Here is a 26,452-nt window from a genome sequence, read left to right on the forward strand (position 1 = left end):
TAACCTTTGAAGAGTTGGCCACTACCTATAGAGAGTTGTGTCACAGAAGTGCATAAGTTTGTAGACAAGTTGAAAGCCAGAAGAAAGTGATAGCACAACTAGAGAATGAAAAGGTAGAACACTTGGAAACCATCTCTAAATTAAAAACTAAAGTTATGTTACTGAATGTCAAACTAGATGAGAGTCAACAAGTTGACAGCCAGAAGAAAGTGATAACACAGCTGGAGAATGAGAAGGAAGAACATGTGGATACCATCTCCAAGTTAAAAACTGAAGCTATGTTCTTGAATTCTAAACTAGAAGAGATGATCAAGTATGTAAGAATTTTAAACAATGGATCTGACTCCTTAGACAAGATTCTCCAAACTGGACAAATAACAGGAGACAAATCTGGCATTGGGTATAATGAATCTAAGCCTGAGTACAGTTACACTGGTTGCAAACTTAAATCCAAACCTAAGTGCAGCCATATTAAAAGAAAACCTGAGATGTCACATCATATGTCACAACATCAGAAGGGAAGACAACAGAAAGGGAAACACCAAAGATGGAGATGCCACTACTGTGGAAAATTTGGCCACCTGAAGCCCTTCTGCTATAAGCTGTATGGTTATCCTAGCCCTGTTCATCATCAGACTCACTATCAACCAAGACCCAAACATCTCAGGTCTGTCAACCAGAAGCAATGGGTTCCTAAGACTAATGTTACAAGTCTAATAGCTCACACTTCCTTAAGAGTTCCAGCCAAAGAAGATTGGTATTTTGACAGTGGGTTCTCCAGACATATGACTGGAAACAAAGACTCGTTAACTGGCCTTCATCCTCATGCCATGAGTTCTGTAACCTTTGGTGATGGAGCAAAGGGTGAGATCAAGGGGATTGGTAAGCTTAATTGTCCTAGAATTCCTGACCTTGACAATGTCCTACTTGTTAAGGGCTTGACTGCAAATCTAATAAGCATCAGTCAACTATGTGACCAAGGTCTAAATGTTAACTTCACTAAGACTGAATGTCTGATTACTAACAAAGAAAGTGAAGTGATCATGAAAGGAGTCAGGACCAAAGACAACTGTTACATATGGAGCTCTCAAATTGGTTATTCCTCAAAGTGTACCTTAGTCAAAGAAGAAGAAGTGAAGACATGGCATAAATGTTTGAGCCATCTGCATCTTAAAGAGATGATTATATCTGCTAGAAGAACTCCTAAATTGAAGATTGATGAAAGAAAAGTCTGTGGGAAATGTCAGACAAGGATGTCACACCAGAAACTCAGACATGACATCACTTCCAAAGGTTTGAAACTCCTCGATATGGATTTAATGGTACCCATGCAGGTGGGAAGCCCTGGTGGGAAGAAGTATGCTGTGGTGGATGACTTCTTCAGATTCACCTGGATCAATAACAAATCTGATGTGCTTGAAGTCTTTAAAGATTTCTGTCTAAAACTTCAAGAAAATACAAGGGAAGATGGGATGTCAGTTCAGATGGTAGAACATGTTGTTAGACAAATGCAGTCTGAATTTAAGATGAGCCTTGCAGGACTTGGGCTACAAGTCAAGCAGATAAAAGATTCTATTTTTCTATCTCAAAGCAAATATGCTAAGAACAATGTTAAGAAGGTTGGCATGGAGAATGCAAGTCATAAAAGGACACCTGCTCCTACACATTTGAAAGTCTCCAAAGATGAACATGGTGTTAGTGTAGATCAAAGTTTGTACAGAAGCATGATAGGAAGTCTGCTTTATCTCACAGCAAGTATACCTGACATTGCCTTTGCTGTAGGTGTTTGTGCTATATATCAAGTTGAATACATAGCAGTTGGAAGTAGTTGTTCTCAACTGGTTTGGATGAAACAAATGTTGACTGAATATAATGTTACACAAGATGTCATGACAGTGTACTATGACAACCTGAGTGCTATAAATATTTCTAAAAATCCTATTCAGCATAGCAGGACAAAGGACATTGATATTCGTCATCACTTCATTAGAGAACTTGTGGAAGAGAAAATCATAGCACTGGAGCATGTTACTACTGAAATGCAATTAGCTGACATATTTACAAAGGCTTTGGATGCTAATCAGTTTGAATGTTTAAGAGGGAAATTGGGGATTTGTATCCATCAGAATTTATAGTAATTAATATGGAGTGGAAAAGGTAATAAAAATATTGTCTGCCCACTTAAAAGAAAGTGCCCCATTTATGGAAAATCATTACCAAATATTGGAACTACCAGCTCAGATAGTGAAGATGACACCTTGCTTCATCACTTGGAACCAAGTGTTACAAAGAAAATGAAGACCAGGAAAGGGAGGTTTGTGGTTGAGATGATGACAGCCAGAACCAGTAAGAAGGTTGCTGTTGTAGGTCCTTATAAATCATGGAGTAAAGTGCAAGTTAAGAAAAGAAAGGTCAGAGAAAGTTCTGACTCCGAAGATGATGTCGAAGACGATGTCCTAGACATCTCTATTGCTAAAAGGCAATCTGTTAGAAAATCTCATATTAAGGTTGCAACTATGCATTTGGACAACATTTCCTTTCATGTGGAAGATGGTGCAGCCAAGTGGAAATTTGTTATACAGAGGAGAGTTGCTGTGAAAAGGGAGCTAGGGAAGGAGGCTGTGGAAGTGAAGGAGGTTATGGAATTGATCAAGTCTGCTGGTTTGATGAAAACAGTTAGTGCATTGCCCCAATGTTTTGAAGGTGTTGTGAAGGAGTTTGTGGTGAACATTCCGGAGGATATTGCTGACAAGAACATCAAAGGGTTTTGCAAAGTGTTTGTTAGAGGAAGGTGTGTAAGGGTCTCCCTAACTGTAATCGATAAGTTCCTAGGAAGAGGAACAGAAGGAGCTGTTGAATTGGAAGCCAAGGAGACAGATGCCCATACCTCAAGTGAGAGGTCTGATTCTCAAGACAATTCTAGTGGCAGTTCTGAATCTGATGTAAAGAAGATGCTACCTCCTCAGACTAAGTTGTGGTGTTGATGTTCCCCCTGTTATGATGACATGTGTGCTGTTCTGGATGCTGTTATGACTGTTTTGGAAGCTTGGATGTTTTGTTTCTATTGAAATGTTTGTATTTTGTGGCAGTCCTTACTAATGCCTTGATGTAATATTTGGGCTCTAAATGAGTTCCATGGATTTCTAATTATCTCAGCTATTACAGCTGTGTATAATTATGGTTTGTATCTCCTAGCATTTATGTTTTAACATTTTATATGTTATAACATCTCTTGTGACATTCTCTGCTAGGCTGATTGACATTTATTTTGTCTAATTGGTCACCTTTGGTCATTTTTGACTAAAAAGGGGGAGAAGTGATTATGTGGAGAGCTGCAGTTAAATATATGGTTGTGGAGATGTGCAGTAGCTAGCTAGGCTAAACAGATGACAGCTGATGATGTTGAATAGAATGATGTTCTATGATGTTCTGTTCTGTGATGTTGGAGGAGATGTCTGATGTAAGACAAAATGATGTTCTGTTCTGTAATGTTGGAGGAGATGTCTGATGTAAGACATAATGGTGTTCTATTCTGAGATGTTGGAGGAGATGTCTGATGCATGCTCTGTGTTGTACAAGTGATGTTGAAGGAGATGTCAGAAGGAGGTTCTGAATGTTAACATGTTGAAGGAGATGTCAGAAGGAACTTCTGAATGTTAACATGTTGAAGGAGATGTCAGAAGGAAATTCTGAATGTTAACATGTTGAAGGAGATGTCAGAATGTGATTCTGAATGTTACAGATGTTGAAGGAGATGGCAGAGGGTGACTCTGTTTATTACAGGTGCTGTTATTGGTAAAGGAGATGTCTGTATTGAACAGACTTAGGGGGAGAAGAAGTACCCTTGTGCATTTGTGTGTTTTACTAGTTTCTTCTATAACTAGTAACTCTGTTTGCTTCTGCTGCTGCTTAAACTGTTGTTTAACTGCTGATAGTTTTTCTTGTGAACAAAAAGGACAGATATATGTTTTAGCCAAAATTTGCCAAAGGGGGAGTTTGTTGGTTCTAAGTGTTGGCAGCAATTTTGGTAAAACAAAGAGTGTTCACAAGATGTTGCATGTGATGTCTTAACTTAAGATATCTGTGTACCTGCTGGAGTTTAAAAAATATAATTATGCAGGATTGTTTCAGGATGTCATACACAATGTCATGGCATCTGATATTATGTACCTGTTGGAAATTATAAATGGAATTATGCAGGATTGTTCCAGGATGTCAGACCCGATGTCATGACATCCTGTACACAGAACATTCAGGGTGAATGTTATGTGTTTTGTGATTGCGCATTTAATGGCAATCTATGTATGATTGAAGATCTGATTTGCAGGCGCATTCAATAATTAAATACAACCTGATTTACTTATCTTCCAAGGAGATCTAACCAGCTGTCATGAAAAGATTTAATTGGAAAATAGTGTTAGGGTTTTCAAGATGTCCAAGCCCAGCTGAATGCTTCTATAAATAGGACATGGAAAACCTGATTTGTTACACAACCAATACTGAGCGAAATATTGAGAGAATATAAGGGTTTATGTCTTGTTTAGTCGTGAGACTTGTAAGCCATTCAATTCATCCATAGATGATTGAATTGGTCTGATTTGTGGATTGTAAATTGTCACTCTAAGCTTGTAAGCAAGAGTGTGTGTCTACTTGATCAAAGTTGTTAAGCAAGATCAAGTGTGTGTCTACTTGATCAAAGATGTTAAGCAAGATCAAGTGTGTGTCTACTTGATTGAAGCTGTTAAGTAAGATCAAGTGTGTGTCTACTTGGTTGAAGATCAAGTGTGTGTCTACTTGATTGAAGATCAAGTGTGTGTAATTGAAAAGTGTCTTCTTTTCAGAGTAATTGTTGTTTAAAATCACAGGTATGATTGACGGGGAGTGAGTGGGTTCTCATATCTAAGAATGCTTAGGTAGAAGTCGCACTGGTAGAGATTAGGTGAGAAAGACTGTAACTTGTTGAGGTGTACGAAGAGTCTTTGAACTGATTCTATTTAGTGGATTTCCTTCCTGGCTTGGTAGCCCCCATATGTAGGTGAGTTGGACCGAACTAGGTTAACAATTGCTTGTGTCTCTTGCATTACTATTCTTTATCTTTATCCTGTTTGTATTATTCAGATATTAGTGTCGTGACATTACCTTCAACATCTCATATCTGATACTAGAATTTCAATTTGGAAACAAACTTTTTGAAGAATGTTTTGACTCTAATGGAATATCCCTTGATTTCTCTTGTCCTAGAACTCCACAACAAAATGGAGTTGTAGAAAGGAAGAATAAGACTCCAAGAAATGGCCAGAACCATGATCAATGAGACTAATGTGGCTAAGCACTTTTGGGAAGAATCTGTGAATACAACATGTTACATTCAGAATAGAATCTCTATCATACCTATTCTGGAGAAGACTCCTTATGAACCGTGCAAGGGAAGAAAACCTAACATTGCTTATTTTCATCCTTTTGGATGTTCTTGTTTTATTCTGAACACTAAAGAAAATCTGAACAAGTTTGACTCTAAGGCACAAAAGTGTATTATGTTAGGATACTCAAAATGTTCTAAAGGATATAGAGTATACAATACAGAAACACAAATTGTGGAAGAATCAATTCATGTCAAATATGATGATAAACTTGACTTTGAAAAGTCAAAGCTAGTTGAGAAATTTGCAGATCTGGACATCACACTTGCAGGTTCTGATGAAAAGACAAATGATTCTGAAGAAGATGGAAGACGAACTTCAGAAGCACTTGAACACACAATCAATCAGAAAAGACAAAGAAATGCAGAATGTTTCTGCAGAACTGATTCTGGGAAACAAGGATGAACTTGTCATAATAAGATAAACATTCAAAGTCTATGAAGAAACACTTCTAGGACTAGTATCTCTGATAGAGCCAACATCCTATGAAGAAACTCTTCAAGATAAAGAATGGATTCTGGCAATGAAAGAAGAACTTGATCAGTTTTCCAAAAATGATGTTTGGGACCTTGTACCAAGACCCAAGGAAACCCATGTGATTGGAACTAAATGGGTCTACAGAAACAAGCTAAATGAAAAGGGTGAAGTTGTCATAAATAAAGCACGGCTAGTGGCACAAGGTCATAGTCAACAAGAAGGAATTGACTACAATGAAACCTTGATCCAGTCACGAGGTTAGAATCTATTCGTCTCCTTATATCCTTTGTTGTTAATTATTCTATTAAATCATATCAAATGGAGGTCAAAAGTGAGTTTCTAAATGGTTACATTTATAAAGAAGTGTATGTCCATTTACCTCCTGGCTTTGAAAATTCAAAACTTCCAGAACATGTTTTCAAACTTAAGAAATCTCTTTACGGTCTAAAACAAGTTCCCAGAGCTTGGTATGAAAGACTTAATTCATTTCTTCCGGAAAATGATTTTATCAGAGGCAAAATGGACTCCACTCTCTTTTGTAAAAACATCAGAAAAAATATTATGATTTGTTAGATTTATGTTGATGATATAACATTTGGTTCTGCTAACCCCCCAGTCTGCCAAGAATTTTCTGAGTTAATGCAGGCAGAATTTGAAATGAGTTTAATTCAAAAACTAAAGTTCTTTCTGGGCATTCAAATCAATCAAACATCAGAAGTCTCGTATGTCTATCAAAGAAAATACATAAAAGATCTTCTGAAGAAATTTGACATGTCATAAAGCAAGGCAGTCAAGACTCTTATGCATCCTACTTGCATTCTAGAGAAGGAAGAGGTAAGTCAAAAGGTTTGTTAGAAACTCTATCGTGGTATGATAGGCTCTCTCCTTTATCTGACCATTTCTCGTCCTGATATATTATTTAGCGTATGTCTGTATGCTAGATTTCAGTCAGATCCAAGGGAATCTCACTTATCTGTTGTTAAGAGAATCCTTAGGTATCTGAAAGGAACACCTAATATCGGCTTTATGTATAAGAAAACATCAGAGTAAATGCTTTATGGGTATTGTGATGAAAATTACGTTGGAGATAGGTTAGAACACAAAAGTACATCTGGGAACTATCAATTTCTAGGAGGAAACCTCATCTCACGGGCAAGCAAAAGACAATCAACCATTGCACTGTCAACTGCAGAAGAAGAGTACATCCCAACTTCACTTTGCAACACCCAGATGCTCTGGATGAAGAATTAGCTCGAGGACTTTCAGATCTATGAGAGTAACATTCCTATCTTTTTTGATAATACTATTGCTATCTGCTTAAGTAAGAATCCAATTTTACATTCTAGAGCGAAGCACATAGAAATTAAACAACATTTTATTAGAGATTATGTTCAGAAAGGGACAATTATTTTAAAATTTATAGATACAGACCATTAATGGGCTGATACTTTTATAAAACCCTTAGTTGAAGATAGATTTCTCTTCATTCTGAAAATTTTAAATATGGCTAATTGCCTAGAATGACTCTGAACCTGTGTTTCTCATCTTTGATGTAAAATTAGATTTTGACTCAACCTTATGATGCTTATCTGATTCTAATTCTGATACTTTTACAAGTTAGAAGATATCCTTATCAGAAACCTCTATAGTCAGAAACCTTTTGGTATTCTTGACTCCAGAAACATCAACACGTGGTCCCTTAAAATGTGTGGCTATGGAACTTCTAAACACCTGTCTATCTCAGAACTCAAGGGCCAAACTGTTGAGATCCCCTCGAGCAGTGTGCAAATCTTGAGATTAGACACCCATCATTAACTACTTTTAATTCTTCCCACGTTTGTCAAAAACTCGGTTTTAGCAATAATAAAATTTTATGTTCCCTCTCAGCTAACGCTGGCGTTTTTGCATTACTTGCACTTGTGTTTATATACTCCCACGACTCCCACATTCATACTTTCTCTACTCACAACTTACACAAACCCAAACCTCAAACTTTTTCTGCAACTTCTCTTCAACTTCACTACAACATCATCATGAATGCTCAAGAACAACAGGTTTTTGAATTCTCTCAACAAATGAATGCCATTGAACAACATGTTGAAGCTCAACAAGATGTTGAATCCTCTACTACTACTCCATCAACAAATTCCTATCAACAAGTTCTTTGTGAGTTACTGGTAAATTTCGACAACCTCAAGGAAAATGGTATGGATTTAACACCAGAACTGCAGAATCAAGGGTGGCTTACTTACTTTAACCGTCTTTATGGCCCTATCTACACAAACTTGGTGAAGGAATTCTAGAGATTCACTGACTACGATGATCACTACATTGTTTCTCACATTCTTGGAATCAATATGGTAATCATTGAGAAATCAATAGTTGCGCTTTTGAATATGGAAAAGGCCGGGGGAAGAAAAATCTACAACATAAACCCTAGGGCCAAGTACATGTCCCAGGAAGTTATCCCCACCATCTTCTCTCAGAACCTTGAAGGAAGAACACCCAAGAATCAAGAGCTTCACCAAAAGTTAAGGGTGTGGCTCAAGATCATTCTGGGATGCATTCACCGCCGTCCTTCATCCATCTCCTTTGATTACGTCAACACAGATCAGAAGTGCATTCTCTACTATTTGCACAAAGGTCTGAAACTCAACCTTTCTTCTCTCCTATTCAAATATCTCAAAGATCCTATCAGAGACACCAGGAAAAACATGAAACCCAGGAACTACATCCCTCTGGGACGATTAATCTTCGATGGTCTGATTGAGAGTGGTTTGGTGGACCATCTCATCTCTCTGAATTTGATGAAAGACGTCACTGTGGATGTGAGGAAACCTCTCAGTGGAGGAATCTGAAGAGCATGAGTCCGATTGATAAGGTCAGAGTCAAACCCACCAGAATTACCTCTTGGGAAGCTCTGAAGGACCATAGAGAGAGAGACAGATAGATAGAGAGAGAGAGAGAGAGAGAGAGAGAGAGATAGAGAGAGAGAGTGAATAATATGTATCTCTTATCAAAGATTGATCCTCCAGAATTGCTTGTTAATTGCAAGATCTAGAAGCTCAAGGCTTTGACATCTCTGGTTTCAGCTTGGACTGGCTCCCATATTGTCGCATTACGTGAAAAACCGACGGGAAACGAAAACAACAGAGCCGCCACCGTGCGTTATTTATCCCAAAAGAGGGAAAGGAAACGCTCAGAGTAAACCTGGAAAGGACATGGTCTCGCGACCAAAGAGAATGGGATCGGGAGTCGGTTATGCGAAGGGAAGGTATTAGCACCCCTACGCATCCGTCGTACTCGACGGGATCCACGCACAATAGGAAGGAAAATGGTTGCTAAAACACTGCTCACACACACACTGGCTGAAAGAGACGCAAGAAAATAGACTGAAACTGACTCGACAGGATACCGCATCCTGGGCCTACTTAGTCTATCAAGCATAGACATCAGAGTCAAAGTAGTTCGGACTGGGAAACGACACATGCTCGCTAGGATATCGCATCCTATGCATACGTATCTCCTTTGGACGAAGGAGAATCAGAGCATTCGTAGCTCGGCTGACACGCACACAAACAAACACTGGAAAAGGCAAACGGGGAGCCTGAATGCCAATCACTGGACTTACATCAGCATCCGTACCAAAACACACACAGGAAACCAACTGCCAATCGCTGGACTTACGTCGGACTCCAACTAGAAAAGGAGAAACAACTCACACAAACAAAACAAAAGGGCGCCCGGAGAGATCTGCTCATCTCCTGCCTACGTACCTCATCTGGTATGAGGATCAGGGCGACGTAGTTCCCCTACGGAGGGATACAGGACTAGCCTAACCAGATAACAGAGGGAGACACAACTAGGGAGACTACGACTCGAGCCTAGATGTTATCATGCAAATCATCCCTAAGTTAAGGTTTCTAGCTAACTTGCACAGGAAGCAAGCCTATCCTAAACATGACTTGCACAGGAAGCAAGCCACAACTAACCTAACTTGCACAGGAAGCAAGCTAAACTCAACCTAACTTGCACAGGAAGCAAGTCAAACAAACACACAAGCACAGGTAGCACACACTATACACAAGCAATGGGCTCATACAAAGGTTAGGCATTGAAACCAACTGGAATAGGGTTAATGGTGCTCTTAACCTTGCCATTGAGGGGCTAAGGTGAAGCAGATGAGAGGAGATGAGGGGTGTGCCTCATTGCTCTTATCCCTGGTCAGGGAGAGCATTTGAATATCAGAAGGTGTGGGAGTTCAGAAAGTAGGAACTCTCTCCACAAGTTAGACTCTATAGATCTTAGGTTTTTACTCATTATGCATCAACACAGGTAGTGTGAGCAAGGTGAGTGACACACAGAATAGCAGGGGATAGATTGCATATCCCTTGGGTTCTGCCAATTGCCTCTTCACTTAGGAGGTCTTTGAATATGTACAAGGACAATTGTAAACAATCACAAACATTGCCTCTTAAGGAGGACTTCAGACAGTTGCCTGGCCAAGTAACAGGCCAGGTCTTCCAGACTACATGAAGATAAGAAATTATACCTCAATGCAAATTGCTCTTAAGCAAAGCAAAGCAAAGTTCACAAGGAACTATAAGCAACTAAAGGTACCTGAAACCAGTCAGACAACATCAGTATACAAGTCAAAGTTAAAGCAAAATGAGATAAGGATCAACAGTCTACACAATCAGTTTAACTGTGCAATGCACAAGGCTCAAGCATATGAGCCAAGCAAGCTAAAAAACAAACAAGTTAGTTATGATAATCAATCAAGCATCAATCAATTTGTATTGATCTCTCTAAGGCAACTGCTTCTTATCCTGAAAAAATGAACTCAAACATGAGCAACAGGACCACTAGGACAAGCCTAGGGTCAAAAGGGGATGAGAAAGTCAAAACAGCAAGTGGCAAGTGTCTAAAATCAAGTTCAAACAATCAAGAAACAAACTCAATTGGTTCCACAATCATATCATTCATCATCATCATTTCATAAGCAAAATAGGTCAAGGCATGGCATATGGAAGCTCATAGAAGTCAACAGCAAGACTCAATTCAAAACCAATCAGAAACAGTTCAAAAAAAATCTCAAATAATTCATGATCAAACTTAATCCATAGCATGGTATGCATATCAAATTTCAGCTTATTTGGATCATGGGAAGTAGGGAAATGAAAATCAGAAAGGCAGGGCAAGTTCAAACATGCTCAAAGAAGTCAACCAAACATACATCAACTTCAATAAGTCATAAATCAGTGATAGCAAATGATAAATGAATGGGACTAAAACCATGATAAACCTTAAGATGTCTACTAATCACATGTCAAATTTCATGTCCATCCAATAATGTATGAGAATTTCACAAATCAAATGGCATCAAGTGTCACAAAAGTCAACATTTTGGTAAAACAGAGGAGAAAATTCCAAACAATTAGGAAATGCCATCAATAATTCCATAAAAAATCATGTGTAAATTAGACACTCACAAGTATGTTCATGCAAAAAATCAGACCAAATTGAGTTCATTAGGCAAGGTAAATAAAATCATGAAATTGGACATCAATGGTGTGACACAAATTGTCACACCCTAATTCAAAAAATCATAACTCACAAACCAGCAATGATAAATTCACAAACTCTACACCAAAATCACCATGAATGTGTCTAGTTTAAGCACAAAAAATTTGGAAGCCATTGGATAAAGCATCATCATTTCACAATTGATTTGGCAAAGTGTACAAAAAATGAGCACATGTCACAAACCCTAGCACAATTAAAAATCCATTCATCCAAAAATTCTGGAAAAAATATGATAAATAATTAGGGATCATGATGAACAATTTGCAAAAAGTCTCATTAATTTTGGATTAAAATTGGATGACTTATGAATTTTGTAAGTCGGGTAACAAAATGAAATAATAATTGAAATAATAACATGACTTAATGGGACAAGGTGGCACGGAATGGCATTTTTGCAATTAAGTGGAACTTAAAATGAAACGCAGCGTATGGGACGTAAACGTGTCGCTCGGCCATTGGTCATGGGCAAATGGAATAGTGTCTCCATGCAAACGCGTTCAAAACAGAAAATCTGGAAATTTGCATTTAGGGTTTATGTGTACAGTACATCATCATCTTCATCCCAAATCGTGAAAAAATAATTTGCCCAGAAATGAACAATAAGCATACCAATAGAACCATCAAACAACACACATCAAGAAACTAACATTCATTTTCACTGAATCGAGCTTCACAGCATGCATGATACAAAAACAAGTTTGAACATCAAGTTTCAACTCCACATTTCTCCCTAATTACTCGACCATTTTAAGTGATTTAAAGCCCATTGAAATCAGCATAAAAGGACCTTCACAAAGCATGCAATAATTTAGTGAAATAAGAGGGTCGAATTCTTACCAAGTTGGAAGAGCAGTTGTGATGCAATGGTTCTTGGGCTCCAAACAGCTGAAACAGATGCCCCAATATGCTTTAGATGATGAATGGTCAAGATGTTTTAGCTCAGCAATGCTTGGTTGTGCTCAGAACTTGAACTGCCATGGGAGAGCTTCTTTAATGCAGTCCATGAAGGAGGCTTTACAGCTGAGATATGCCACTTGTAATGAGCTCAAAATGGTGGTGATTGATGAAGCAAAACAAGACCAGCTCGTGCTCTTTGGAGTTTTTTCAAGAAAAGTTCCACAATGCCAAAATGAGGGTTTGAGAGAAACTGATATTTTGATCTGGTTTTCAATTGTGTGCTAGGGCTTTTCAGAGTCAAAATGAGGTATATATCCTCTGTTTAAGGTTGGCTTAAGTTGGTTAATGGAAATGTTAAGCACAATTTGCATAATGACATGTTTGGACCAATTTTGCTAAAACCAAGCCAAATCACATGGGGTGCATGAAAGTGCACGAGTTGGGCCTTGGACAAACTCCAAATGCAATTTCTGAACCATTCCAAGTGATACAAATCATTGGAGATGTTTATTTTGAAAGTCCAATTTTTCACTTCACTTAATTAATTCATGCTACTTCAAAAAATGCCATTTTGATTGGTAAGTTTTTGGTGAATGGTGATGACAAATTTGGAAAGAGAGCATCAAATGTGACTTGTAGCAAAAAACCCCACCCAATTTGGCCAAATGGTTTGGAAGATATGCCACTTTGAAGTTCAAAAATTTCTGAAAATGATTTGATTATAACTTGCCAACCATACATGGGAATTGAGTGTTCTTGGACTTTTTGGAAATGGGAGAACAAGATCTTCAACTTTCATGTTGGGAAAAAATTCATTTGAAGCTTGTATCATGATGTAAGTTTGAGGATCAAGACTTTCCATTTTTGGCAAATTCCAATTACAGGTCAACTTTCTATTTTTGGAAATTTCTTGTTTGACTTCAAATTCTTCCATGATGATGTTTGACATGTTATATGAGGCTTATGGACATGATTGAGGCCTCTCAAACCAATTTCCACCATCAAATCAATGATTAAATGCACAGTTGACCAACAGTTGACTTTTTAGGGTTTCTGGTGAACTGAGCCATGACTGATGACTTCTGAGTAATCAAACCTTGACCAAAACACTTCAAGAGGACCCCTAGGTCATGTGAACATGTTGGACCAACCCTAGGGCCTTGGCTCAATGAAAATTTCACTTGCTTGACTGATTGACTGATCTCTTGACCAGTTTGACCTAATCTGTCTGATGATCTTGCACTTGGGCAAAAGGGACAATGCAATGTTATGCAGTGGACTATGTTAATGCTATGACCTAATATGAGAATGTATGTACAAAAGGTAGGTGCAAATTTGAGGTGCTACACATATCAACCTCCTAACTTTCTGAAGAGAAAGAAGGAACCTTCTAAGAAGAAGAAGAAGAAGAATCTCAAGCTGGGAGAGTCTTCAACAACATAGAAGAAGCCCGTGCCTTTGAGTTCTTCAGCACCTTCAAGTAAGTCACCTATCTCAGACGCTCCATTTCCTTATGGTTATAGGCAACTTGCCTCATCACTCCCTCTACCACCACCCACACTCTCAATCACTATTATAACATCCCCCACCTCACCTTTCACACAAACTATATCTCCCAAAGCAAAATCCAAATCTAAACAACCAACACCTTCTATACCATTCCTTTCTGAACCTAACCCATTTGAACCCCAAACCTTTGACACCATCACATTTCACCTCCATTACCTCTATTCAACCTCCACACAACATCCATCTCCCTCTTTGAAGACATTATGTTCAACAAAACTTTATCACCACCCCCCTTGTCTAACCCCAATTCCCCTCCTTATTATGACCTCACTTCTAACACTGAACATTCTGGTTCAGATAACCCCAACCCAACCTCCCCAAACCATGAAGAACTTCAGGACATAGCTGACTCTGAAAAGACTCAGTATGTACCAGAACCATCTAAAATCATACTTGAACCCTCTGAACCATTCCCGAGTTCTTAGAGAGTTCTACTTCCAGATTCAAGAAGCTCTTTGACGAATCCAGCGTCAGTGACAATTCTTCTGAAGTAAGGACTCACTGGAACAAGTTCATCAGATGGACGACTTTTGAAGTATTCAAGCTGAAGGGCTTATCTGAATAAGTCAGAAATGACTTTATAAGAGGTGCTAAGGAGAAGCTAGAGGCTCATTTGGCAAAGGAAGATGCTGAGAAGGAAGAAAGGGAAGCTGCTGAGAAGGAAGAAAGGGAAGTTGGAGAAGCTAATGCTAGGGAGGCATATGAGAAAGCCACTGCAGAAGCTGCAGCCATAGAGCAAGCTGAAGTTGAAGCAACATTGGCTGCTGAAGCTGCTCAGAAAGCTACTGAAGATGCTGAGAAGACAACTGAGGTTGCTCTGACTCAAGGAGAGACATCAATAGCTGACCTTACTCCTCTAGTCATCAAGACTCTGGAAGAGCTGTAGAAGGAACAATAATTGGTCAGTGTCAGACTCGACAAACATGACCAAGTCAACTCCAGCATTCAGAGTTTGCTAGCTGAGCTACTTCAGAGGATGCCTCCTCCACTAAACCCTTAGACACTCTAGGATTTATTTGTATTTTTTAAGTGTTTTTGGCCCTAATATTTTGGTTCTCTTGTTTCTTTTGTTCTTTCTGTACTTCTTAAAGTTTTTCTCTTATTAACGAAACTCTGAATTTATTACTTTTTGATTCTGACAAAAGGGGGAGAATTAAATAGAAGTCTTTTGATGAATCACTTTATCTAAATCTCAGAAATGCACTACTTACATTTTGACATAAGATTATTGCATCGACTAAGTCATTTTTCAGGATCTATCTGAACCAAGGGAAACTGAATCCTTATCTGAGAAACTACTAAATCAAGTCAAGCAACCTAAGAAAATCTTGTAAGAAATTCTCTACCCAAAAAACCCATATCTGATACTAAATATCGTTAAAAAAAATTTAAGTATCAGACTTAGGGGAGATTGCTAATCTCAGAGGGAGTCACTATCTATCTGACTCTGATCATTTTCAATTCAGTATCTCTGAAAGTTCTTATTGTTCCATCAAAATTCTAAGTTTTGTCATCATCAAAAAGGGGGATATTGTTAGAACAAGATTTTGATTCTGCAATATATCGCTAAGTTTTGATGATAACAAAGAATGAAACAATTTGGTACCCTAATAATTTTATTAAGTGTACAGGATTCTAAGTTAAAATGAATCTGATGAAACGAATATCAGGCATCTTCATTAGTCAAGAAATACTGACCCAACACAAAGAGAAATCAGATCTGACTATGAACATAATACATCTGAAGAGCAATCTACTAAAGAATCTGACTCTGTAGTTCAAGCTCTAATTCTGAAGACTCTGTAAGAGATATTTGAAGACTCTGCAAAAAGATTTTTGGAGATTCTGACTCTGAAAAATCTAATCATGCTCACTCTGACACATGCTCAGAAACACGCCATCAGATACCACCTGATCAGAAACTTAAGCTGGAGCATTCAAAGTGTAGTACAATTCCTTTTAAGGAAACAATTAATTATGTTCCAAGACTTCTATGGAAAGGACAAGAAGTTTAATACCTTTAAATCCTAACGCTGGCACCGAATCTCTATTGATTTCCTCCCAACGGTATCATCTCAAGTGTTATAAAAAGGACTCCTTACAACTTGTTGAAAACACGACTTTGATATACAAATTTGATACAACAACATTCTCATACTCTAAACATTCGTCACCATTATTATTGAAAGAAAAAGCTCCCATACAAGAGTTATTGCTCAATATTGTGTGGTTGTCTCTCTTTGGTGTTAAAGTGTGTGTATACTGCTTATCTAGAAGCATCTAGTGAAACACTTATAATTCGTGAAATTGTTTGTAATTCCTCAAGTGACTTGTTTAAGTTTGTAAACTAAAGAGAGGGCTAAGAGGTTGTTAAACTCTTAGACGAATTTTTGTAATCTGTTGAGATTAGTGGATTAAGTCCTTATTGAAGGAGAAATCACCTTGGCTGGGTGGACTAGAGTAGCTTTGAATTTCAAGCGAACCAGGATAAATCCTCTGTGTTGTTAGTTCTTATTTTGTGTGTATGGTGTTGTAAAAAGTTTTTAACTATTGTGAAAACAATTCAAACCCCCATTTCTTGTTTTTCTCTATCTTCATAGTTCCTATCTAATACAACAGTCTAGAAAGTGAGATAATGATACTTGAAATGTGATTTATATAAGACCAATTAGCGGTTCCAATTTTGTCCAGAATAGCATATTTGACACTCAGACTTACAACAAACAACAAGCCATTAACTGACCATTCCTCATGCACATTTCCTGTTATCTCCCGAGCTATGATCTTCAAAGGTGGAACACGATCTTCTGTTATTAACTTTCCTCGTCCTAGATACTCATTAATGATTTTTAGGGAGAACCCAAAGTAATGGCCTCTCACATGTACTTTTATGAAATCTCCACTTCCTACATCATTAAATCTTTTAGGCATGTTGACTATGAATTCTTTGACTAACTTGGTATAAAAAGGTTCAATATTAGTTACATTCTTCATGATTTGAGCGTCTTCATATAGCTCAATAACTTCATGGAATTTCAAAACTTCTTTTGATAACTCCATTTTAGAGGCTATTCTTCTACGATACACAAACATACATTTTAACACACTATCTTCTGACTGAAATGAAACATCATCAAGGGGAACGACATATACATTATCCGGTATCTTCTTTCCTCCTAGAATTTTCTTATTTTTCGTGTTAGGGGCACAACTATGTCATTCAAATTATTCTTAACATCTTCCTCTACATCTTCTAGAACATGAACCTTATTTAGTTTTGGGACTTACTTTTTCTTCCAAGCTGATTTTTCAATTATCACTCTCTTTTATTCATTTTTCTTCTTTTTATTACTCTCCTCCATTCTTCTTTGGGTTTTCTTCTTCTTGGCAAGAGTGTTGGAAATTTTAGACAGAGTCTTCTTTGCTTTTAACACAAACTTCTTTTTCTATGCTCTTTTATTTTATCTTTTATCAATCTTGGTAGAGGTTTTGTTGTTGATGGGAACAATATCATTTTGGAATTCATTATTAACATGAAAAAAATAATTAATTATGTCAGTATTGTTATCACTGACATTATTTATAACTTCATTGACATCAGGGTTTTCTGAGGCAGAAAATATTTTTGGGTTAGAGACTCATTCTCCAACATGTCGATCATGTTGTCTAGAACATCTTTAGTGATATCTTCTTTGCTATGTTTAGGTTCTTGGTTATAATCAACACTTTCTTCCTCTCTGTCTTCTTTACCAAGCTCATTATCATCATCCTCTGGTTCTTATAGCTGGGTGTCTCCTTTAACTTCTTCTGGAGTGTTTTCCTTTTCTTCTTCATGTGTATAAACATTGACTTCCTCTTCATTTAAGTTCTCAGAATCAACATCAACAGTTGGTGGCATCCTCCATGACATTTTAATGATTGGTTATGAGGTCTTCATCACTCGAGTCATCATTTTCAGAGTCCTTATTATTTATAATATTCTCAATAACACTATCTAACACAGGGACATTTATAGGCCTTACCATAACATTTTCTTGAACTGATTCTTCAACTGGTTTCTCACCTATATTTTTCTCAATGCCATTTTATTGAATAAAATATCAGGTCTGAAAGCGGTTAGATAAAGGAGAGATCCTATCATACCTCTGAGTAACTTCTGATTTACCTTACTTCTTACCTCTTCTTTCTCCATAATGCATTGGAGTCTTTGCTTGCTTGCATTCTGACAAGTTGAACTTTTTCAGAAGTTCCCTTGTATATTTTCTCTGATGAATGTACGTTCCTTATGAATATTAATCAATCTAGATTCCCATAAAGAACTTTAGTTCTCCCATCAGACTCATTTCAAACTCTGCTTGCATTGTCTTAGCAAAATCCTTGCACAACAAAGCATTAGCAGAACCAAAAATAATATCATCAACATAAACTTACATAACCATAATATCATTCTTAAAGGTTTTGCAAAAGAGAGTTATCTCCACTTTCCCTCTATAAAGTCATTTTCCAAATGAAAGTTACATAGTCTATCATACCAAACTTTAGAAGCTTGCTTCAGACCATATAACGACTTTTTTAGTTTAAAAACAAAGTCAGGATTTTGAGAACTTTCAAATCCAGGAGGTTGGTGCATATGTACTTCTTCAGAAATGTATACATTTAAGAATGCACTCTTAACATCCATCTAATAAAGGATAATGTTATGATTGACTGCAAATGAAATTATAAGACGAATAAACTCTAACATGGAAATTGGAGCAAAGGTTTCTATATAGTCTATACCTTCTTGCTGACTATAACCTTGTGCTACCAGTCGAGCCTTGTTTCTGACAACTTTTCCCTTCTCATTGAGGTTGTTTATGAAAACCCATTTGGTTCCAATAACATGGAGACCTTTTTGTTTCTGAATAAGATCCCAAACATCATTTCTAGTGAATAAATTCAATTCCTCTTGCATAGCCAGAATCCATTCATTTTCCATAAGAGTTTCATCAATAGACTATCAAAGATACCAAACCTAGAAGAGTCTCTTCAGAGGGTTTGAATGAAGATCTAGTTCTGACTGAAGCATCTTTATCTCCCAGAATCAATTCTTCATAATGAGAAGTTCTTGGTCTACTCTTCTAATGATAAGTTGGATCAACGACATCTTCTAGTTGAGTCACTTCTGAATCGTTTGCTTCAGTTTCCTTAGATTTTCCTTCTGAGTCTTTTTCTCTAGAATCATTATCCTTGGATTCTGAAAGATTGATCTTCAAATCTGCAAATTCTCAACTAGCTTTGACTTTTCAGGATCAAGCTTATCATTGAATCTAACATGAATTGATTCTTCAACAATTTGTCTTTCAGTTTTAAAGATTATGTAGCCTTTAGAGCATTCAGAATATCCTAACAATAAACACTTTTGTTCTTTAGAATCAAACTTGCCAAGATTCTCTTTAGTGTTCAACATAAAACACTTATAGCTAAAAAGGTGAAAGTAAGAAATCTTTGGCTTTGTTTTCTTCTACAATTCATAGGGAGTCTTACCCAAAATATGTCTAATAGAAATCATGTTCTGAATGTAGCAAGCTGTGTTAATTGTTTCTGCCTAGAAATGCTTAGCCATGTCAGCTTCTTAGATCATGGTGCAAGCCATTTCTTGCAAAGTCCTATTATTTCTTTCTACAACCCCATTTTACTGTGGAGTTCTAGGACAGGAGAAATCATGGGAAATGCCATTTGCATCAAAAATATTTTCAAAATGTTTATTTTCAAATTCGCCACCATGATCACTTCTGACACTTACTATTTTGCAGTTCATTTCTATTTGCACTAGTGAGCAGAAAGTAGAGAACATAGAATGTGAATCATCCTTGTGTTTCAAGAACTTTACCCATGTCCATCGACTATACTCATCAAAGATGACCAATTCATACTTATTACCATTAATAGAGGCATTTTTCACTGGTCCAAACAAATCAATGTCCATAAGTTCTAACAGTCTAGAGGTAGAAACAACGGTTTTCACTTTGAAAGATGTTTTAGGAAACTTGCCTTTTTGACATGCTTCACAAAGAACATCTGAAGCGAACTTCAGGTTGGGTAAGCCTCTGACTAACCAAGCTTATTTAGCTGAGAAATCTTTCTCATGCTAACATGGCCCAAACGCTTGTGCCATATCCATTTCTCCTAATTAACATACATTATACATTTTACACTTTAATTCTTAAGATCAGAAAGTCCGATTTTATAAATATTTTTCTTTCTCTTCCTGTTAAAGAGGATTGTACCGTCTTTTTGACTAACAACCTTACATGACTTTTGATTAAAAATGATATCATAACCAATGTCACTAACTTGACTAATAGATAATAGGTTATACATCATACCATCATCCAAAAGAACATTAGCAATAAAAGAAAGTTTACCATTACCAATAGTTCTAGAGCCAATGATATTTCCTTTCTGGCTTCCTCCGAAACCAACGAAGCCTTCAAGATTAAGTTCCAAATCTTGGAATATAGACCTTCTATCTGTCATATGTCGTGAGCATCCTATGTCCAGGTACCATGATTGGTGTTTCAACTGAACTGCTAAAGATGTCTGCAACATAAATTATTTTATCCTTAGGTACCCACTTTTTGGGCCATCTCTTGTTAGTCTTCCTAGAGTTTCTTAAAACTTTGGGTCTTTGTGCAGAAGGATAATCATGGGGAATTTGTGCATGATACTTAGGTTTCAGAACTGAGTTCTTACCCTTAGTATGTTTTTGTGTCTGTGCAGAAACATCAAGCTCAGTGCCAGCAGACACAAAATACTTATAGAGAGGTTTTAGTTTTACCTTTTGACTTTCATCATGTTTTATAGTTTTTGTACAACCTAAACCTTTCTTATCATTTCTGCTAACTCCATAGATGAAAGATGCCATTTTGCTTCTATCTATGCTTTTATCCAGAAAGTACTGGAATGCTCTGTCATATCTAATGACACAATAAAGACCAGAAGAGTTTGAGACTATTTCCTCCTCTAGTTTTGAAATTTTGTTGTTCAAAGCATAATTATTACTTTCTAAAGAAAATACTTTTTCATTTAGAGAGGAAATATCTTTCTCAAGCTCAATGTGAGTTTTAGAAGCAACTAATTGGACTTGTATAAGGTCCTTGTACTTATTCTGAAGACTCAGGTACTTTTCAGCATTTCAGAGAGACATGATTCAAGATCAGAACGAGATAGGTTAGAAAACACCTCTTCAGAATCAGAGTATGATTCTAATTCTGACAACACTTTATCTTCTGGTTCTTTAGAACCTTTTGGACCAGCTGTTGTTGCCATCAATGCAACATTGGCTTGTTCCTCGTCAGAATCTTCTTCTTCTGATTCTGAGTTATCCCATGTAGCCATCAACCCCTTATTTCCTTTAGAAAAAAAATCTTCTTACGCTTTCTATCCTTTTTCAGCTTAGGACAATCATTTTTGTAGTGGCCTGGCTCCTTGCACTCAAAGTAGATAACCTCTTTACCAGAACCTTGCTTCTTCTGTCCAGACGAAGAATCTGAATGACCAGCAGTCCTTCTAGATCCTTTGGACTTACCTTGACCATTGTGCTTGTGCTTCTAGAGTCTGTTGACTCTCTTTGAAATCAGAGATAGCTCATCATCATCTTCTAAGTCTTCATCAAAACCTTCTAATTCTTCCTCAGCTTGATAAGCTTTTGTCTTCTCAGGCTTAGACTTTAAAGCAACATATTTACCTCGCTTCTGAGGTTCATCTTCCTCGAGCTCAATCTCGTGGCTTCTTAAAGAACTAACAAGTTCTTCAAGACTAATGCTATTAGATCCTTTGCTAGCTTCAAGGTTGTTACCATATGTCTCCATTTTTTAGGAAGACTTCTAATAATCTTCTTGATATGGTTAACTGTAGAGTATCCTTTGTCCAGAACTTTCAGTCTTGCAACAAGCATATGAAACCTTGAGAACATAGTCTCAACTATTTCATCATCCTCCTTTCGGAATGTCTTGTACTTCTGGATTAAGGCTAAGGCCTTTGTCTCCTTTACTTGAGCATTCCCCTCACAAGTCATCCTCAGAGAGTCGAAAATAGATTTGGTAGAATCTCTATTTGATATATTCTTATACTCAGTATAAGAGATATCATTTAGAAATATAGTTCTGGCCTTATGATGATTTTTGAAATCTTTCTTTTGTTGATCAGTCATAGCACTTCTTGCTATATTATTTCCTTTAGCATTAACTGGGTGAACATAGCCATCGACTACAAGATCCCAGAGATCACCACCATTGTGACCAAGAAAGAAACTTTTTATTCTATATTTCGAATAATCAAATTTCTCACCTTCAAAGATTGATGGTTTTTCAGTTTAGTGATCTCTTTCATTGTTGTTAACAATGTTAGCAACGACCATTGTTTCTCACCCAAACTAGATCGATACTAAACACGGTGAAGTGTTGATAAATATTTTATCACAATCAAAATCGGAGCTCTTATGCCAATTGAAGGTCTGAAAAACACAAGAAAGGGGGGTTTGAATTGGGTTTTACAAAACAAAATCTTTTTGCCAACTCAAGAACACCACTTAAAAGACAATAACAAAGAGATAAAAACACAAGTACTTTTATCCTGGTTTGCTTGAAACTCAAAGCTACACAATAACAAACCATTACGGTACCAAAATTATTCTCATACAAATACAACATTGTTATCATAAAAACTCAAGGTATAGATGCATAACCAAATCTTGTTCTAACAAAATAATGCTCAAAGGAATACCATACAAACTGTCAGTCTTCTTAATATAGAACTCAGCTAGCTTCTACAAAGAATAACTGGTCTTTATCGGTATAAAATGATCCAATTTGGTCAATCTATCAACAATCACCCAAATTGAATCATATCCATTCGAAGTCTTCGTAAAACCTGTTACAAAATCCATGGAAATGCTATCCCATTTCCATTCAGAAATATTCAACGGTTGCATCAGACCCAACGACTTCTGATGTTAAATCTTTGGCTTCTGACAAGTCAAACACGCATAGAAAAATTCATCTACTTCCTTCTTCATTCCTGGACACTAAAACAATTTCTTTAAGTCTTGGTACATTTTAGTGGTACCTAGATAAATACTCAACCCACTTATGTGACATTCGTCAAGAATACTCTTCTTAAGCTCGGGTACATCTAATACACAAACTCTGTCTCTGAACCTCATCACACTATTCCCGTCAACTCTGAAGTCACTACCTCACCTCGATTGATCAACATTAATCGGTCAATCAATCCCAAGTCGATCTCCTGTCTTTCCTTGATCTCATCAAGAATACCACTGGTGTAACACCCTAACTTATTATTTAAAAATTTCATTTAATTGTTTGCGTGGTTAAGTCCTTATATGAGAATTGTGATGTTTTTAGAATATAGTGATATTTTGGTAATTTACTAATTACCAGGGTTAAAAGTTGTGAGAGCAGATAAATAATATTATTTTAATTATTGGTAATACAATTAAATAATAAGAACGGAAGAATCATGACTAAATAATTATTTAAGTGAATATTTATTTGATTTAAATATTAATGTGATTTAAATAATTATTTAATTGATTAAATAAATGAAAAAGCCATTTTGGTGAATAACGGAGAGTAGAAGGCAGAAAAAGAGAGGATAAGATTTGTTTGGGCAAATAACTTAGAAAAATAAGCTCATAAAAAATACTAAAAATGGTGAGAAAATTAGGTTGGAATCCCATTTGGCATTACGTGAAAGGAGGCTGAGAGATTTTTGGGAGAATGTGAAAGTTTGAGATTAGGGATTCAAGAAATTTTTAGGAGAATCAACTTTACAACAAATTCGAGGTAATGGGGGAGATTTTATTATTCATGGATGATAATAGGCAACCTGAGTGGTGAAGAGTCCTTACCTCCTATTGGCGCCAAGAATTATGTTATTTCCGCTTCTATAATGTGTTTGACCAAATAAGGTTTGGGGAAAATCTTATTGACCTTAATCGATGAATAACATCTGTTATTTATTTTATTGTTGTAGATGATCAATTGGGATTTGGGATAAATCACATATGGTCACCATATTTGATTTATTGATGCATGAAATGTTTGCTTGATATGATTATAAATTTGGTTGAATCTATGTTGTATTTTGTGTGGGTTATACCCTTTTAGAGTTTTGTGACTATTCACATTAATATGTGATATTTAAAGATGAATAAAGAATTGTGTATTATAATAATTGTGTTCTTCTGAGTAACCCTTTTTGGTCTCTTATTCTTAATTTCCTAAAATTTTATCATTGATTATTTTTCCAAAATTTAATGTTTTTCAAATATAAATTAATTTGAATATTTACATTAATAAGTTCTCTAGTCTAAGACTTTAAAATATGCTTAAAAATTAAAATGAACGTTACTTCTTAGTAATGTGCCAAATATTCTTGGAGGATATACTTGTCACGCTGGTATTGAAAAAGAGAGTCCGATCTAACGGTGTGATGTACGGTCACAAATTACAGTTTTAAATTAATGAGTAAAGAATTTAATTAATGTCTTTGTGGGAGGCTCTCAAATAAGTCCATATACAACATGACATATTATATCTAGATATTTTTCAATTTTTAAGAATATAATATAATTTACTTATGAATTTTGAATATTTATTTTTATGGCAAGTGACAAACTATATTTAGATTTTATTTTTATTTTTAAAAATATAATATATTTAAGAAATTTTGAATACTTTTAAATAAATTGAAGAAAATGATTGTCATTACCCTATTGATGGTCCGACACAAATAATAATAATAATAATGATTTTTTAAGGGTTTTTGAGAAAATATGAATATCCGATAGTTTTGAAAAAATAATAAAATTTTGAGAAACTGTGAGTCCTTGGGACTTTTTGAGTTGTGCTGGTATGCCTTAGTGTTAAGGATTATTATCATGTTGATGGTCTGACACAAATGATAATAATGAATTTTTAAGAGTTTTTGAGAAATTATGAATATCTGAGAGTTTTGAGAAAATAATAAATTTTTGAGGAACTAGGAGTCCTTGGGACTTTTTGAGTTGTGTTGGTATGCCTTGGTGTTAAGGGTTATTACCCTGTTGATGGTCTGACACAAGTAATAATAATAATGAGTTACTCTATTGATGAGTTTTTTAGAATTATGAGTTTTTTAGAATTTTGAGAATCCTAAATTTTTTAGACATTTTAAGCTCCCTGAGTAATTTGAGAAATTGAGAATTTTGGGTAATAACATAATTTTACCTTTTTGAGGAGAAATAATTGAAATACTATTGAAAAGATGATTCTTTTTGGAGGTCTTTTTCATGATATATGGTTCATACTCGGAACCTATTTTGGGTGAATAATTATTTAAATAACTTTGGGTGATTTATATTTGTTTGTGTGAACTATGTTGTTTGACTACTAGCATTTTCATGTATGCATGCATATACATTGGAGTTAGGTGAGACTTCGGTCCATTTTGTGGTCTCAGATCTATTTGGTGGGATTGTTGGTCTAGTTGAGAGACCAGAGGCGGGTCTCAGATCTATTTGGTGGGGATCTTCGGTTAGGGTGAGGGACCGAAGACCGTGGAAGAAATCAGTAACATGTCTCTGATATCCACAAAAACTCGGTAGCACATGCATATAGGTGAATGAGTTAGTGCATAATAGCATTTCATACATTGAGAATGATATATGTGTTTGTATCTGTTTATGTGTTTCTGCACTAGTATTATTGTTATACTTGTTTATCATCCTACTGCTATTTTTCACCATTATCATTTGTAAGGTGTATTTTCACCCCTTTTGTTGTTGTGACGTTTGTGCATTTCTGGAGAACAGACAATTAGATACTCAGCATGAGTAGTTGCTTGCAAGTTGGAAGATGGTCTTGGAGGTTGTCTTTGTTTATATTTACGTTTATTGCATTTTAGTGGTTTATATGCTATGGTTTGCAATATTGAAGACGAGACACATTGTTTTATTTGAGTTATTGTTTGGAGTTATTTCTTTTTATTATTTGCTTTAAATAATTATTTTATGTTTTGACATATTTTGAGTTCCGATGCAAAGTTTTTGAAAAATAGTCTTGAAGTTGCATGTTTTGTTTTAAGTAGCATCCTAAGTTATGAAAATTCTCTTTTATATTAAGAGTCAGGGTTTAGGGTATTACATAGTCGTATCGCAGAAGGTTGGTCTGTTCTACCAGTTTTTGTGATTTTATATGTTTTCTGGTACACGACATGTGTGTGAAGCACTATTGGTACTCGTTTATTTTCTTATTGCTTGCCAGCAGGAGCGGGATTGAAACAAGTGGGGGAGAAGCTTTTGCTTCTCTAAGATACTTTTGGTATAGAGGATTAGTTTAGCAGGCTGTTGATTACGTGATTGCGGGTGTTGATTGGGGCTATGTTGTTGCCTGAAACCGATAAGCATACGAATTTAAGTTTCTTTTCGTTCGTTAGTTAAGTCGAGATGTCATCGAGGG

Source organism: Lathyrus oleraceus, chromosome 2 (assembly GCF_024323335.1).
Source record: "Lathyrus oleraceus cultivar Zhongwan6 chromosome 2, CAAS_Psat_ZW6_1.0, whole genome shotgun sequence".
Taxonomy (NCBI): domain Eukaryota; kingdom Viridiplantae; phylum Streptophyta; class Magnoliopsida; order Fabales; family Fabaceae; genus Lathyrus; species Lathyrus oleraceus.